This window comes from Canis aureus, chromosome 31 (assembly GCF_053574225.1).
Source record: "Canis aureus isolate CA01 chromosome 31, VMU_Caureus_v.1.0, whole genome shotgun sequence".
Lineage (NCBI taxonomy): Eukaryota > Metazoa > Chordata > Mammalia > Carnivora > Canidae > Canis > Canis aureus.
Window position 1 is genome coordinate 19,879,838 of NC_135641.1, and position 18,318 is coordinate 19,898,155.

The following is an 18,318-nucleotide window of genomic DNA, read 5'->3' on the forward strand; positions in this document are numbered from 1 at the left end:
TGTGGGTGCAAGTCTGTTTGCGCACATGTGTGCATACACACACACTTTTGCGTTCACGTGTGCATGTGCTGTGGAATTGGCTTCAAAAGATTCATAGATTCATTTATTGAACAAATATTCCCTAGCATACCTCATGTGCATCTCTTCTAGAAAACTGTAGGGGATTCAAAGAATCCTCAGATTCAGTCTAGTAAGAGGAAAAAGGCCTGAGAAAAATTAAATGCTAAACATTTAACTGAAAAGTGCTACTAATTACTCTAGGGCAAATGTGTGGTCAGGGTTCTAGAAAGAAAAATGATAGCCCTCATGGCCTCACACAAGAGGCCATGTCTGTAGTTGCCAGTAATAACTGCCATCTGATGAACTCTCACCATGTGTCAGACGCCATATAGGCATGATCTCTGGGTTCACATCCCTGTTTCTGAGATGAGAAAACAGACATTAAGGGACTGACCCAAGGATACATAGCAGTCAAATGTGGAGGCAGCTCCAAACCCAGTTCTGCAGCCTGCAAAGTCCTTATGCTTCTCCCTCCACCCAGTGTTGCACCACCTTTCCTGCCGGTCTCCACAGGGCCCTGTCCAAAGTGAGACAGGGCCCAGGCACACAGTACCACAAGACAGAGCAAGATGGGCAGCTTGGGAAGGTGTGAACAAGACAGAGATACCAGACTGGCCTAGGAGGGAGTGGCAGGCATTGCAGAGCATCCTGGTCTGTCAGGGACTTTGCCCTGTGTAGGCAAAGCTTGATGGGTGCCAGCCACTCCTTCAGCCTTGGACCTTCCAGAAACATGTTTCTCAGTCCCGGGAGAGACTCAGGCTCAATGCAAAGTAAAATAAAATGTAGGGCCCCTTCGCAGGACCTCTGGGCTGTGATGGTGGGCCAGAGGCCTGCACACCAAAAGATGGCTCTCTTACACCTTATGTGCACACACCTCATAATATGTGATTTGGAATAGTTGATGTTGATGTACACACGTATGTCCTGTATATGTTTTAAAGAGATAAGTGGTTGGTTTCAGTAGAAGACTGAACACTCTCTGGTGTAAATCTTCAGGAGTAGAATTTACTATTTCTATTATTAAAATCAGATATGTGTTAATTTTTCATTGCTATCATACTTGCTTAAGGGCTTTTATTTTATTTTTACCATGCAGATGCCATTTTTATTTTGCCTTTTTTTTTTTTTTTTTTAGAGAAGGAGATAATGTTTTTAAGAGAAATATTATTGGTGTACTTCATACTAAATTTTGAGGTACTATGGTCTCAGAAATGTCAGGCTTTGGTAATCTAATACTTCACATCATAAGGTGAAAACATTTAAGCATTTGCTTAGGGCAAAGACCCACCGACTGTTACAATGCTGGCTGTGCAAAGCAGTGGCCGTGAGGAAGCGCCAAGAGATAGAGTTTTTCCTTCCCTCACCCCATTCTTACCACCAAGTAAAGCAAAGCACTAGGCTGGCTTTCTTTTCTTTTTTTTTTTTTCTTTTTTTTTTTTTAAGATTTTATTTATTTATTCATGAGAGACAGAGAGAGAGAGAGAGAGAGAGAGAGAGAGGCAGAGACACAGGCAGAGGGAGAAGCATGCTCCATGCAGGGAGCCCAACGTGGGACTTGATCCCAGGACTCCAGGATCAGGCCCTGGGCTGAAAGCAGGTGCTAAACTGCTGAGACACCCAGGGATCCCATTTTTTTCTTTTTAAATACAACTTTTATTTTAGAATAGCTTTAGAGTTACAGAAAAACTGGGAAGATAGTACAGAGAATTCTTATATCCTCTGCACCCAGTTTCCCTCAGTATTAACATTTACATTGTATGTTACAGTTGTCACAATGAACGAGTGAGTATAGATACACTATTATGAGCCAAAGTCCGCCCTTTATTGGGATTTCTATAGTCTTGTCCTTCTCTTCCAGGACATCTGGACAGTTTCTCAAGGCTTCTTTGTATTTGAAGACCTTGAGAGTTTTGAACATATTTTTTTAAATTTTTTTTTAGTTTTGAACATATTTTGAAGATAACTTAGATATTTTGTCAATTGTCCCTCAAGAGGTACCTGTCTGAAGCTTTTCTCATAATTCGACTATAGTTATGGGTTTGGGGGAGGAAGACCACACAGGTAAAGTGACACCATCTTCCAATAATGAGTCTTCTTTTCTTAACATAAGTTAAATACCTGGCACATAGCAGGTACTCAATAAAACACAGGTTCTTCTTCTCTTCAGATCCCTCAAGCCAGTTTAGTAACCAGAAAATAATCTGTACATGAAACATCTTTACCATGTTCCAGTTCCTCTTTTCTAGAAAAGGTATGATTCAGAGGAAAAGCAGGCTTGAGAATAAAGAGGAACTTTGGATTGTTGCTAACATATTCGGAGGCAGCCCCCTGAGTAAAAGTGGTCCCTGTGCTTCTAGGACTTCTCATCATGTCCTGTGCCCCAGAAAGGTGATCTCCATGGTTTAACAGATTCTTTGCTGTCTAGATTCGGGTGGGGTTTGGTCAATGGGGCATCAGCAGGAGTTAAGTGAGCAAGAGAGCAACTTTATACATTGTCCCTTTACGTATCCGTATCCGTTTAAGTGGTTGTCTCTTTCTCAACTTGACTATATACATACATAAATTAAATATACGTTATATAGCTACATATATAGAGAGAAATTAGGATACAGAAAGAAATCTTAAAGGCTTATAACAGGTCAGGTGGCCAAGTAGCTGCTACCAAATCACTGCCTAATAGTGTGGTCTCTTTTAGAGAATGAATACTGTATCAGACACATCTATGCACTGCTGTCTGTCCAAGGAATGTTCTTCAGATGACCTTTGCAAGTTTATTTTAATTATGTTGCCACTGTACAAAATATATTTGTAATTTTAGAACTATGTTTTGAAAATTTTCTTTAGAGACAGTTTAATAGCCTCCTTACCAAACTTGATTTCTCTTCTCTTTGCCAGCTTGGCTTCTGAGTTTCTTTTGATTGTTTGTAAAACTCAAGTCTGATGTCAAAGGGTACAGGTTTTACCAGTAATATTTAGAACAACAAGTCGTAGATTCTGAGGGGATTTTTTTTAAATTAAATCTTTTTAAAAAGAAAGAGAGAGAGAGAGAGAGAGCAAGATCCAGATTTGTTGAGCCATGGTAACAGTTGGAATGACCCAGGGTACACATAGGTGACAACTTTTGACTGGGAAAGATCCATTTGGATATGTAGATTCTTCTGTATTCGTTTAAAAACCTGTCATTGCACCTGCACCCCAATGTTTATAGCTGCAATGTCCACAATAGCCAAACTGTGGAAGGAGCCTCGGTGTCCATCGAAAGATGAATGGATAAAGAAGATGTGGTTTATGTATACAATGGAATATTCCTCAGCCATTAGAAACGACAAATACCCACCATTTGCTTCAACGTGGATGGAACTGGAGGGTATTATGCTGAGTGAAGTAAGTCAATCAGAGAAGGACAAACATTATATGGTCTCATTCATTTGGGGAATATAAAAATTAGTGAAAGGGAATAAAGGGTAAAGGAGAGAAAATGAGTGGGAAATATCAGTGAGGGAGACAGAACATGAGAGTCTCCTAACTCTGGGAAATGAACAAGGGGTAGTGGGAAGGGAGGTGGGGGGATTGGGGTGACTGGGTGACTGGCACTGAGAGGGGCACTTGGCAGGATGAGCACTGGGTATTATACTACATGATGGCAAATTGAACTCCAATAAAAAAATACAAAAATAAATAAATAAAATAAAAACTTGTCATTAGATAATAACAGTTCAGTGTTCTGAAATGCAGGCTCTGGGGTTAGCTGGCTAGTTTTATTTTTATTTTTTAAGTTTTTATTTATATTCCAGTTAACATACTGTGTAATATTAGTTTAGGTGACAATATTCACCTATATTCCATACATCACCCAGTGCTCACCATGAGTGCCCTCCTTAATCCCCATCACCTATTCCCCCATCCCCCACCCCCTGCCCTCTGATAACCATCACTTTGTTCTCTATAGGTAAGAATCTGTTTCATGGTCTGCCTCTCTCTCTCTTTTTGTCCCTTTGCTTATTTGCTTTGTTTCTTAAATTCCACATATGAGTGAAATCATATGGTATTTGTGTTTCTCTGACTGACTTATTTCACTTAGCATAATACACTCTACTTCCATCCATTTCATTGCAAATGCCAAGATTTCATATTTTTTGGTGGCTAATATTCCATTATACATATATATACCGCATCTTCCTTTTGTATTAATTCCCTCAGAACTAGAGTTAGGGTTCAGCTTTGGATTGGGGAAGGGGTAAGGGGTAGAATTAGGGCCAGGGTGAAGGTATGTGCCTTGTATACTACAGTTGAGAGACTTCTACAGAGAGTTACGGTTAAGATTAGGGTTAGAATTAGCATCAGGGCTTAGGCATTTGGGGGGGGTTACAGTTTAAGGTTATGGTTAGTGTTAGTGTCAGGGCTGGGGTATGTGCCTGGTACCCTACAGTTCAGAGAGCTCTCCAGAGAATAAAACCCTGGATTTCTGTTTGGGTGTGATTACACATGGCATCCATCTACCAAGCAAGGGGCGGGGGACTGGGGGGTGGATTTAGAGCTTTAAATATTCTTTTTTTTTTTTTCATGTTTTTATTTTTTTTTAAATTCTGGCTTCATCCTTTGTGCGACCTTAGATAAGTTCCTTACCACTCTCAGCCTCATGTTTCTCTAACATGGAGACAGTAATAGTACCAATGTAACAGAGTTTCTCTTATAATTAAAAGAATTAGTATATGTAAAGCATTTTAAAGATTTATTTATTTATTTATTTATTTATTTATTTATTTATTTATTTAAGAGAGGGTGTACACAAGCAGGGGGAGGCAGAGGGAGACAATCTCAAACACTCTCCATGCTGAGCACAGAGCCCAAAAGAGGCTCGATTTCACGATCATGACCTGAGCCAAAATTAAGAGTCGATTGTTTCACTGACTGAGCCACCCAGGCGCCCCTATGTAATGCATTTTAAGTGGTGTTGGGACATAGGAAGGACTGGAACGTTAGGTATAACCATTTTGTACTATATTATGTCATAGATCTCAATTAATGACCATTGGTGTTTGGTGAATTTATGCATTGTGGTTGTATTGCAATATTCTCCAACCTTGTTTCTGCTGGCTGTGATGTTCACTAGGCACGACTACCAGATAAAAGTGAGATTCGCTCAGAGATGAACAAAGTAAAGAAATTTGTCTTTGCGTTTATATTCACATTTTTGTTGACAAAGGAAAAAACTGATTACTATTTCTTTAAAAAGAAGATTTCTGATGGGCTAAAGTGTCTGAAGGTACTCAACTAAATAAGTCTTGAGGTTGTGAAAGAAGTTACAGTCTGCTAATTTACCAGTTCTTGATGGGCCCTCGTCCCCTAATGCAGTCCAACCTGGGAGACAGAAAAAATAGGAATATCCTTACCAAAAGTGTACATAGGAATTATTTCTCTTTCCAAAGCTTTCAAGTTAACACATTTTCTAATTAATAACAAGTTTTATTTTTCAATTTCTAAGTTACAGTGTATCCTTGGTATATAAATACACACACAAATATATGGACACATTTTTTACATGATTGTACAGTCAAACTGAGTTAGCTGGAAGTACTGAGTAACCTCCTGAACTAATGAAGCAAACATGTGCCCCCGCTGGGCTGTGGAAGGCTTCCAGGGTTCCCAAGCATACACCTGCAGAAATCCGTGATTCACCTCTGAGTCACTCGGCAAGTGTTAGCAGAGAGAAGCAGCCGGGATGCAGAGGGTGCAGTTGGCTGCCGGTTCTCTCCTGCTCTCCCAGAATAATGACATTAATGACACTTCCAAACAGCTCACCCAGTCACAAAGTGGGAGATTTCAAAATCCATGTGGCAGCTGATTTCCTAATAGGATGCATTAAACAGGACATTGCATGTTTTATGGGCTGGGGTTGATTAGACCATAAGACTTAAAATATGTAGCTAAAGTGGTTGAAAAATAGGCCTTGGAAGTTCAGATCAAAGCATTACAGGGGGGTGATTAGATAAATAAAAAGTTTAAGCCTAACTGAGCAAATAATTGCACATCCCCTGAAAAGCTCGGTTCACAGGGATTGATCAAATGTGAGTCACCCCAGGCACAGATGTCTTTCTAAGAATATTCCTTTTAATTTTTTTAATATACATCAAAAGAAAAAAAAATCTGGGTACTGACCAGCAAATACTCCTGTTTGTATAAGAAAAGCCTCTTTAAGATACTGACCCATAAAAAAAAAAAAAAAAAATCCCTCTTTGTTTAAACTGGCCAGTTTTTTTCTTTCTTTTCCTTCTCAGTCTGTAGTGAAAGGTTTTTGCTTCTTTAATGCAGACTAATAGAGCTCACCTAACAAAAAATTCTAAAAGATTTCGGGTGACTTATCTAGTCCATTACTATATGAATGTCAGCTGTATATTTATGTTAAAAGCATACTCTAATATCTTTCTATAGAAACATGTGCCAGTTGGGAAGATTTGTCTTTGGTTAAAAAACAAAACAGCCTTTGCAAAGCTAATTTGTGCTTTGGTATGTGCCACATACAAGTTATCTCATTTAATCCTCGTGACAATGCCAGAGGGCAGGTTTTCCCACTCCCAATTTATATGTAAGGAAGTTGAGACACATGTGCAATTAAACAACTTGACCCACGTCATGAGGCTGGAAAGTGGCAAAGCAAGAGTGTGAGAGACCAAGCCTGACGCTGGACCCTTCGCACCTGAGAGCACTTCTGACAGTTGTTCTGTAGCGGCTACAGAACTCTGCAACTGCACCTAGATTACAGTCATTTCTATGAGCTCATCTTGGCTGTTTCCTTGAGGCAGGATCCTTTTTTTTTTTTAATCTTTTTTTTTTTAAAGATTTTATTTATTTATTTATTTATGAGAGACACAGAGAGAGAGAAGCAGGCAGAGACATAGGCAGAGGGAGAAGCAGGCTCCATGCAGGGAGCCCGATGTGGGACTTGATCCTGGGTCTCCAGGATCACGCCCTGGGCTGAAGGCCGACACCCAACTGCTGAGCCACCCAGGCGTCCCTTGAGGCAGGATCCTAGTATCGTTTCTTATTTGCAAAATAAGCAACCTATGATAGACATCATAGCTTTCCAAAAACCACAGAAAACCAGGTAGGGGCGGGGGAGTAGATGTGCATTCAGAGCAGCTAAATTTCAAGTTTGTGATTTGGTCACTAGTCTTCTGCGACCAGATGGTGATCAGACAAGACATTTTGGTAGCCAGGGTTCTTGTCCATGTCTCAGAATCAACAGTTTCTTGGAAGTAGCTTTTATCCTATAGCAATCTCCCAAAACTAGTGATCAGAATTGGTGGGGGTGGCTTGGAAAATGATAGCATCAATGCCTGTCCATGAATCCATGCAAGGTCTCTGGCTCTGCCTGTGAGCTACCTTTCACAGCATCACTGGCCATATTTTTTATACCTTAATTTACCCTTCAGCTATAACTGACACTCGTTATGACCTTTGTTTACTCAGATATTTCTGCAACAAGCTGTTGCTTTATATTTCAGTGTCCCTTTAGACAGCAAAGGGTAGGAAAACAGGTTAGCACAGAGACACAATCATTCCCTCAGGGAGTCAGACCAGCCTGGTCCAAATCCTGGCTATGTGACTTTGAGAAAGTTGTTAAGCCTCCGTACCTCAGTATTAGCTCATACAGTACTGTCTTAGTCAGCTTGGGTTGCCATAACAAAATACCAGAGACTGGGCAACATAAGCAAAATAAATTTATTTCTCACAGTTTGGGAGCCTGGGAAGTCTAAGAGCAAAGTGCCAGTCACTTAGGTTCCTGTTGAGTGCCCTTTCCTGGTTTGCGGACACCTGTCTTCCTGCTGTGTCCTCACATGGTAGAGAGAGAGCAAGAGCAAGTTCTCTGGTCTCTTGTTACAAAGGCACCAGTCCCAGGATGAAGACCCCACCGGCTCCACCTCCAGATACCATCACAAAGGGGTTAGGCTTCAATGTATGAAATGGTTTGGTGGTGGTGGGGAGGGCATATTTAGCCTATAACAGGTACTGTCTGTAAAGTAACTGGCAAGCACTCCATGAAGGTTAGCCATCACTAACTCAGGTTCTAACATTAAGGAAACACATGGAATACATTAAAATGCACCCGTTTAGGGGCACCTGGGTGGCTCAGTGTTAAGCGTCAGCCTTCAGCTCAGGTCATGACCCCAGTGTCCTGGGATTGAGCCCCTCACCTGGCTCCCTGCTCAGTGGGCAGCCCACTTCTCTCTCTCCCTCTGCAGATACCCCTGCTTGTGCTTTCTCTCTCTGTGTCAAATATATAAATAAAATCTTTTTTAAAAATGTACCTGTATACACATTTTGATGAATATAGAGGAACCAGCTTTTATTGTACAAGATACTGGGCCACACCCACAAGGGACGAAAAAGACTAAGGCAGGATCCTTCAAGGGGCTCCTGGTCTCCTGTGCCCTTTGGAAGAAGCTTCTCTAGAAGATACCCTCTCCCCTTGAGCATCACCCTCTGTCTTGTAGGGGAGGTGACCAGACATGGGCAAACATCCGTAACAGGCCTTGAACATGGTCCACTCAACAACTCTACAAGCCTTGGGGTGGAGAGCCACCGGACAGGCGTTCAAATCCTGGCTGTTGTAGTTATTGGCTCCAACTTTGAGCAAGTCACTTAACCCCATTCAGTTCAGCTTTCTCTTCTGTGGAATCAGAAAAAAACTCTTATTTGTTTGTTTAAAAATATTAATGCGTATCGTGCACTGTTGGTGGGAGTGTAAATTGGTGCAGCCACTAAGGCAAACAAGATGGAGGTTCCTCAAAGATTAAAAATAGAACTACTGTATGATCCATCAATTCCACTTCTGGATATTTATCCAAAGAAAATGAAAGCATAACTCGAAAAGATATGTGCTCCCTATGTTCATTGAAGCATTAGTTTTAATAGCCAATATATTGAAACACTCTAGGTGTCCGTGGATAAAGAAGATGCACACACACATGATAGACTATTCTTCAACCATAAAAATGAATGAAATTTTCAGCCACATGGATGGACCTTGAAGACATTTTGCTAAGTGAAATAAGTCAAATAGAAAAAGACAATACTACATGATCTCACTTACATGTGAGATCAAAAAAAAAAAAAAAAAAAAAAAAAAACAAACCCAAAATTAAAAAGCCTAACTCAGAGAAAACAGATCAGTGGTTGGGAGGAGGAGGGGCAGGTAGACAAAATGGGTGTAGGGAGCCAAAAGGCACAAACTTCCAGGTATAAAGAAGTAAATCCTGGGGATCTGATGTACAGCATGGCAACTATGGTTAATAATGCTGTATTACATACTGGAAAATTCCTAAGAGAGTAAATCTTAAAAGTTTTCTTCACAAGAAAAAGAATTTTGGCACTTTGTATGATGACAGATCTTAAGTAAACTTACTGTAGTCACCATTTTGCAATATATACAAGAACAGAATCATTATTTTGTACACCTGAAACTAATATAATGTTGATGTCAATTATGCCTCAATAAAGAATATTAATGTATTTATTATTATCATATCAAAGAAATGGTGCTCACCTAGCACCTTTGAGTGGCGCTCCAGCAGGAGACAAGGAGATAGCCCTGCCGAGCATCAGGGCTGCAGTCCTGGTATGGCGTGGGTACCACTGCTGTCATCCTATTAACATGCCATCGATGTAACAGCATCAGCCCTGGCTTGCAGACGTTCTGAGAACTACATGAACTACATGGAAAATCAACTAGCTGTAGTTTTCCCATGCAAGTACTTGATAAATGTTCTCAAAATAAACAAAATGAAACTGAGCCCCGTCTGCCCTCGTCAGGAGTGTGTGTGAGAACAAAGGCCATGTACTATCAACATGTTTACCTGCAGCAGCAGGTCAGAGCTCCACAAACAGCTGTAGTACCTAGGAGGTAGCTGCATGAAGTAAAAACATACATACAAACAAACAAGGGTGGCTTGAGCGCCATAAACCTCTGTCATCATCCTCAGGAATCCACTGGCCGTGGGTCCTACAAGTTTCAGTGTTAAAATTAAATATGCCATAGCACTAAAGATGAAGCAGATAATAAAACCAGAAGTTTTTCCACTGTGTTACTTAGGTTTTCACTGATTCATTTAGAAATTACCCGCATGTTCAAAAGAAAACAAAACAAAACCCTACAAGTCTCAAACAGGGCTGGTTGTTTCTCCCCTAGAGCAGTTTTCCACATTCACTTAGCCTCATGGAAATGCAAACTCAAAGGAAAGTTTTAAGAGTGATACAGGCTCATTATCCCCACCCCCACCAATTTTGCATTTAGACCTCAATAAATATTAATGGAGAGAGTGAACTAACATAGAAGAGTGTTTTTTAAAGTCAGAGAACCCTTCTCAGAATCATCTGAGGCCTTTGTCAAAAAGTAGATTCCAGACCAGTTTTCTCGGTGAGTGGGGCTCTGGAATCCACGTGTTTAACAGGCTTCTCCCACACAGATACAGGAAAACCTCTATAAATGGGGATAAAATTCACTGAATAGCAGGCTGATTTTAAATTGATAAACGAGAAGGTGGAGCACCTAAAAACCCTTCTGATTAAGGAATAGCAAACTGCAATATCAAAGCGCAGCAAATGACCCCTTTACCAGGTTCAATGCTAGGACTATGCTAAGCTTGTTAAAGTATTAGAAAGTAATAAGTTCAAAAATAAAAAAAGTGTGTGTGTGTGTGTGTGTGTGTTAGAGTCAGATAGACCAAAATGTTGAATAACCATAACAGAGTAAGATCACAGAAGCAGTATTCACATCTCTTTGATATATAAAGAATGTCGAGAAATAATAATCTTCAGTGCCAAGAAAGACTCATTGCGTTTCAACCAGGACTGTGTGCCCATTTTGCCAAGCACTGGCCTAGCCCTGTATGTACAAAGATGAAGCAAACAGTCCTGCTCTCTAGCTCACACTAGTAGTAGTTCTTAAAGAGTTCAAGCTCTAAGAAACCTTTGGCTTCATCCCTGAAAGAATGTCCATATGCACAAGCAAAGGTTTCAGATGACTAAAGGAAACCCCAATCCTCATCAAGTCCAAATGTAGTATGAATTGAGCAGGGAAGGCTTGTGGTGTCCCCTTCCCACATGTAATTTGAAATGCAATTTAAATGTTTTAAAGAAACAAAAACGAAGTGCTATAAATTAAAATTGCTTCTTTCTAGAACTTCTAATGGTCATTTCTATATTGCAGCTTTTCGTTTGGTTGGTTTTGGTCTTGGTGTTTTTAGTTGTTTGTATGGTTTAATGCCTCTGCTTTGCCAGAACCCTATATGCATATTTAATTTGCCTGTGGATATTCCGGCACTAATCTAGAGGGAGACATAGCTACCAAACACTCTTATTACCATACAGGATCCTATGAACTCTGTAATAGTCTGGTAGTACAGAGCAGATGACCTGGGGAAGAAAGTTTCATCACAACACAGTCATCCAAATGTAAGTCTTGAGCTCATATGGAATGTTCCTTCAGTCATGCCAAAGAGAGGTAACAACTCTCAGTTAATAGGCAGTGTTCCTCCTGGGTGCCCTCAGTGATCCCCTCAGACTAACAGTTGGGAAGGGCATGTGTAAGGCTGGTGTGGAGAACAGAAGGGGAAGACATTTTGGTAGCATTGGATGCTCTGTCCTGTTTTCCAACAAAAGATGCTGAGGATTAGGGGCAAGTTAACCTGAGCGCCAACATGCAGCTGGGGGCCAGCAGAGGAAGGAGAGAACAAAGATTGTGGCAGGAAATGACTAATCGTGTGAGAGAAAATCCTGGTCCACAATAGAGGAACAGGGAGAGAAATGGTTAAGAGAAGGATGGAGGGGTCACCGAGCCAGAAGGACTGCTTGGCGACTTACCTTTAATGGTGACAACAGAATAAACAGGCTCCCCCAGCAAAGGCACCCAAGTGACCTGGGTTCCTTTCAAGAAAGATCTCCATTCTTAGTGTGCAAACTAGTCACCTCATAAGACATTTGTTTTTAACTTTCACACACACATTGACCCATGTCTTCTCAATCGCCACCTGCTTCCACCCAAACATCCAGGGAAGAGTTGGCTGTTTATTTATTTATGTTCTGTCTGTTTCCAAAATGGATTTAAGGCAACAGAATACAAGAGGTAAGTCAAATTTCAGTGTTAAAAATTCATCACTAAGAATTTTCCATATCTTTAGCCAGACAACACTCAATCATTAGGATGTGATGTTAGTGCTGCTGACACTGGTTATATTCTGGTGTTTCTTTCTGCTTATGTAATAGAGAAAAAGATCACTTGTCCTCAGTTCTATACTGGTTCCTTTTAAATATTTCAAGGCAAGGTATCAAGAACCATATTTTCAAATGAAGAGTCAGTCCATGGGTGTGAAGGTCATGATGATAATCACTATCATTTCAAGGGTGACTCTATGAAGAATTTATTACTTTTTAAAAAAATTATTAAAAAAATAAATTTATTTATTTTTTAAAAATAAATAAATACTATTTATTTACTACTTTTTTAGAAAATAATTTATTACTTTTTAAAAAAAAATAATTTATTACTATTCCTCATTCTACAGAAGAGAAAACTGAGAGCCAAAGCAGGACTCATTAACTTGCCTGAGGTCACATGGCTAATTGTGACAGGTTTCAAACACAGTTGTAACAGACTTCCAAGGGTACCTGTTTTCCTTTAGACTGCTCTGCCTTCCTGAAGTGGGGAGAGGTGGAAAGAGGGGCGCCCTCAGCTGTCTGTGGGAAGAAACTTAGAACCAGACCCTAAAGTAAACCCAAGGTGTTTACTTGGCACATAGCATTTGTCCTTGTTTCTGAAACACATCTTTGCTGTTGGCCTGTTTCAAGGATTTTACTCATGTTTTCCACCTGCACAAACAGGGTTTGCTTTAGCATCATTTATGTAATGTAAATATCATCTTTCCTACACCTTTTGGAGACTGGTTTTGGGCCTGAATTTGTGCGTGCTTTGCCTGGCTGATCATTGCCATGAGGAGCTTAAGTGATTGTTTAAGAGAAAAGGTAAACACACTGTTTTCAAACACCACTAGAGTAGTAAGATTCTGTAATATGGACCCTTAGTTTCAATTTTTTGTCTTTTACACAGTACTTTAAAAATTTTAGGGGGTAGAGGAAAAGGCTGGATGCAATTTTTAAAAAGGGGGATTTTGGGGGAGATCCAATTAGGAGTTAATTAGACATTTATGTGCAAGATAGTCTTAGAATATCTGTCTGCTAGCCCCCGATTCTGTGACTGTGTCTGTAAGAACAGTGAGGCCAATGTAAAAGTCAGATGTGCCACCAAGATTCTGAGATAGGTACTCAGAACTGCATTAGCAAAAAAGTTTTGTGGTAGAATGTTCCCCTGTGTCCAAATGAATTGGTCTGCCTTGTATTTCATCAGCTAGGGCTGAGCTCTTTTACAAGGCAGTGATTGAGTAATGGTTCTCGAAATGTTTCTGAAAAATGAAACAGGAATTTCCTTCCCACCCCCATAAGCCCGATATAAATCTTTTGCTTATTATCTGTTTAAAGTCATCTTTATGTCAATAAAAATAGTGGTGTTTCTAACAAAAGATTTATTTTTGTTCCCAACCATAACCAACATCAACTCAAAGTCCATTCCCTATGGCTGTGGGCCTGGATCAAAGATGTTCTTTTCAAAAACAGTTCACCAAGGCCTGTGAGACATATAGGTTGACTGTCATTTTCTTATTCTATTTTTCATTTATTTATGGAAGAACTTAATGCAAAAAGCAATGTCTGTTTCTTACATAAAATATAAAGAAGAAGAAAAATGTGAAAATCACATGTAATCCTACCACATAAAAAATAACCACAAGTAACTTTTGGGAATATAACCATTCAGTCTCTCAAAAAGAAAAAGAAAAAATATATATATATATCTATATATTTGAGAGAAAGAGAGTGTGTGTGAGAGCACAAGTAGGAGGGGCAGAGGGAAAGGGAGAGGGAATCTCAAGCAGACTCCATGCTGAGGTTATAGCTCTCCATGGGGCTCGATCTCACAATTCTGAGATCATAGCCTGAGCTGAAATCAAGAGTTGGTCACTCAACAGACTGCACCACTCAGGCACCCTGACCTTTCAGTTTCTTAAATGCATAATATTTATTTATTTTCAAGAATAGGCATACCTTAGAAATATTGCAGGTTCATACCACAACAATAAAGCAAGTATCTCAAAAAAGTGAATTTAATGAATTACTTGGCTTCCAGTGCATATAAAATGTATGATTTACACTATACAGCAACCAAAAATTGTGCAATAGCATTATGTATTTTTTTTAAAAAGCCCACGAAGTACATACTTTAATTTAAAAATACTTTATTACTAAAAAGTGCTGACCAGTATCTGAGTTTTCAGTGACTTGTAGCCTTTTTGCTGGTGGAGGGTCTTGCCTCAACGTTGCTGGCTGCTGACTGCTCAGGGTATGGTTGCTGAAGGCTGGGGTAGCTCTGGCAATTTCTTCTTCTTCTTCTTCTTCTTCTTCTTCTTCTTCTTCTTCTTCTTCTTCTTCTTTTTGGCAATTTCTTAAAATAAGGTAACAATGAAGCTTGATGCATTAACTGACTCATAACAATTTCTCAGTAGCATTTGATGCTGTTTGATAGCATCAAACAGTTCTATCCACAGCAGAACTTCCAAAATTGGAGTCAGTCCAACAACAATCTTCACAGCATCTTCACCAGGAATAGATTCCATCTCAAGAAATCACTTTCTCTGCTCATCCATAAGAAGCCACTTCTCATCCATTAGTTTTGTCATGAGATTGCAGGAATTCAGTCCAATCTTCAGGCTCCACTTCTAATTCAAGTTCTCTTGCTATTTCCACTACATCTGCGGTTACTTCCTCCACTGAAGTCTTGTATCCCTACATGTCATCCATGAGAGTTGGAATCAATTTCTTCAAAACTGCTGTTAATGCTGATATTTTGACCTCTTATGAATCACAGATGTTCTTAATGGCATCTGGAATGGAGACTCCTTTCCAGAACGTATTCAGTTTACTTTGCCCAGATCCATCAGAGGAATCGCTATCTATGGCAACTACAGTCTTATAAAATGGATATCTTAAATAATAAGGCTTGAAAATTGAAAGTACTCGTTGACGCACGAGTTACAGAATGATGTGTTAGCAGATATGAAAATAACATCAATCTCACTATAAATCTCCATAGAGCTCTTGGGGGCAAGGTCAATGAATAGTCATATTTTGAAAGGAATCTTTTTTCTGAGCAGTAGGTCCCAAGAGTGAGCTTAAAATAGTCAGTAAACCATGTTGTAAAGAGATTTTCTATCATTCAGGATTTGTTGGTTCATTTCTAGAGCAGAGGTGGACTAGGTTAAGCATTTATTTTAAGGACTTTGGGATCTTTGGAATGGTAAATGAGCATTGGCTTCAACTTAAAGTCATCAGCCCCTAACAAGTGAGTCAGCCTGTCCTTTGGAGCTTTGAAGCCAGGCAATGCCTTCTCCTCTCAAGCTGTGAAATCCCTAGATGGCATCTTTTTACAATAGAAGCTGTTTTGTCTACACTGAAGATCTGTTGTTTAGTGTAGCCACCTTCAAGAATTATCTTAGCTAGGTCTTCTGGATAACTTGCTACACAAGATAGAGTTTCTGCCTTAAAGATTTGTGTACTTTAAAATTTTCTTTATATGTTGACAATTTATCTACAAAAGTTATATCAGATTATATTTTAATAAGAATATATGAGAATATCTATTATTTTCATAACCTCAAAGAACACTCTTTGAATATTATCTTTTTTCAACTTAATGCGATAGGTTGAGAAAAGGGGGACAAGATTTTCTTTTTCATGTCTTTGATTCTTAGTAAGGTTGATTATTCTTATATGTTTGTTTGTGTTTCTTACTATAAATCGCTTATTTTTTTTGCCTACTTTGCAATGTTTGTAAAAGCCCCTTTGTAGTGAGGTTGTCAATCATTTTTCTGCCAGCTGTCTTAAATATTTTCCTTAGTTTTTTCTTTGCCTTTGAGTTGTTTGTCTATCTTTAAGTTTTTATTTTTAAATAATTTTAGACTTATTGAAGAGTTACAAAGGTATTCAGAGAGTTCCTATGTACCCTTTTTCCAGCTTCCCCTATTTATTTACATAGTTACAGTACAATTTTCAAAATTAAGAAATTAACATTGGTACAATACTATTAACTAGTATTTTATTTAGAATGGGCTTTACTCAGATTTTGTCAATTTTTCCACTAGTAGTGTTTTCCTGTCCCAGTATCTAATCTAGGATCCTACACTGCATAAATTTTCATGTCTCCTTAGTCTCTTCCAATCTGTAACAGTTTTAGTCTTTATTTTTATGATCTTGACACTTTTAAAGAGTATTGGTCAGGTATTTTATAGAATGTAACTCAGTTGGGGTTTCCCCACTCTAAAGTTACCATTTTTCTCTTTCCATACTCAATAGTTAGACAGGTCACTTAGGCCAGGCCTCACCCCAGTGGGAGGTGGGCTAAGCTCTGCCACTTAGAGAGAAGAGTATCAAGGATTGGTGGACATATGTTAAAATCATTAATGAATATATTGGGGTCTAGATACTTTAAATCTATGTAAATATCCTCTTGCTCATTAAAGTTTCACCAACTAATTTTAGCATTCATCACTAAATCTTGTTTGGAGCCATTATTATTATGATCTTCTAAAGGTGATTTTCTATTTCCCTCGTTGCTTCTGCATTTATTATTTGAAATCCTTCTATAAGGAATATTTATTCCTTTTCCCCCAGAAATAAGGTAGACTTCAGTGACTAACCACATCATCAAAGGTCTAATTTTTTAAATCTCTTCTCTGATTTCTGATTAGTGGTAAGAAGGTGGTCAATTTTTCCCAGGTATACTTGTTTTCTATTGCTGCTATAACAAATTGACACACTTTGTGGCATAAAACAACACAAACTTATCTTTTTGGAGGTCAGATGTCTGAAATGTGTTTCATTGGGCTAAAATCAAGGCATTGGTAAAGTTGTATCTCTTTCTGGAGGCTTGAAGGGAGACTGTATTCTTTCCTTTTTCAGCTTCTAGAGACTACCCACATTCTTTGGCTCATGGACTTCTTCCATCTTCAAAGTCAGCCATATTAAGCCAAGACCTTTTCATACTCAATCTGTCTGGTTCTCTCTCATCTACCTCCTTCTCCCACTTATAAGGGCCCTTGTGATTACATTGGGCCTATGTGGATAATCCAGGATAATCTCTCCATCTCAAGGTCAACTGAATAGCAGCCTTAATTACATCTGCGACCTTAATTCCCATTTGCCATGTAATAAAACACATTCACAGTTTGGGGGATTAGGATGTAGACATCTTCAAGGGTCATTATCTGCTTACTACACAGGGCCATCAGCTTTTTATCTATGGTAGAATAGGTGGAAGGAATTGTTAGATATAAAAATAGAACAATTCCACTAGCTTCAACAGGTGCCACTCAATAGAATTGATTTTTACATGGGTCTCAGATAGATAGCATCAGGCCCTCTTTACTTTGGGAGCCAAATGAGTATAGTCCTGAGACATTATAGACATTATTGAGATTGACCAGACATTCTGAGTGATTCAGAGGCAGGGATCTTTAGGTACCAGTAACCCTGAGCCATAGTTTAAGTGACTATTATATCATCAATCTTTATATTTGATACCTACAGACTTCAATTAATTTAGAGATGAAAGAAATAAAATGTCATTTCAAATCGACTGCTAAAAGCATACTTTAGAGTGCATATTTTACTAATCACCTATATCTACTTTTAATTGAATACAAGCCTTTGCAAAGATCTCTTGAACCTGAAGAAAGGGTTTCAGAAAGTGGTTTCCCCTAATGTTATTTTGACCTCGTTAGGAGCTATAAACTCATACTCTCCTTTAGACTAAAGGTTTTCCCTTTCTTCTCTGCTAGGCCCATGGACAATGAGGCAACAGAGATTTTAGTTTTCTTTTGTATTGTGAGTCTATATTCTCTGTGTAAAGGCCCACTTGTCTTTGGTCTATCTTCTGCTCTTTAAAAATAAATTAAAATTATTTAAACTAAAAAAAAAAAAATAGTTCACTAATTTCTCTCACCCCCCAACCCTCACCTCTGGCAACCATCAAATCTGTTCTGTGTGCCTATGAACCTGGGTTTATTTATTAACTAATTAATGTATTTATTAGATTCTACATGTAAGTGCAATCCTACAGTATTTGTCTTTCTCTGTTAGACTTAGTTCACTTAG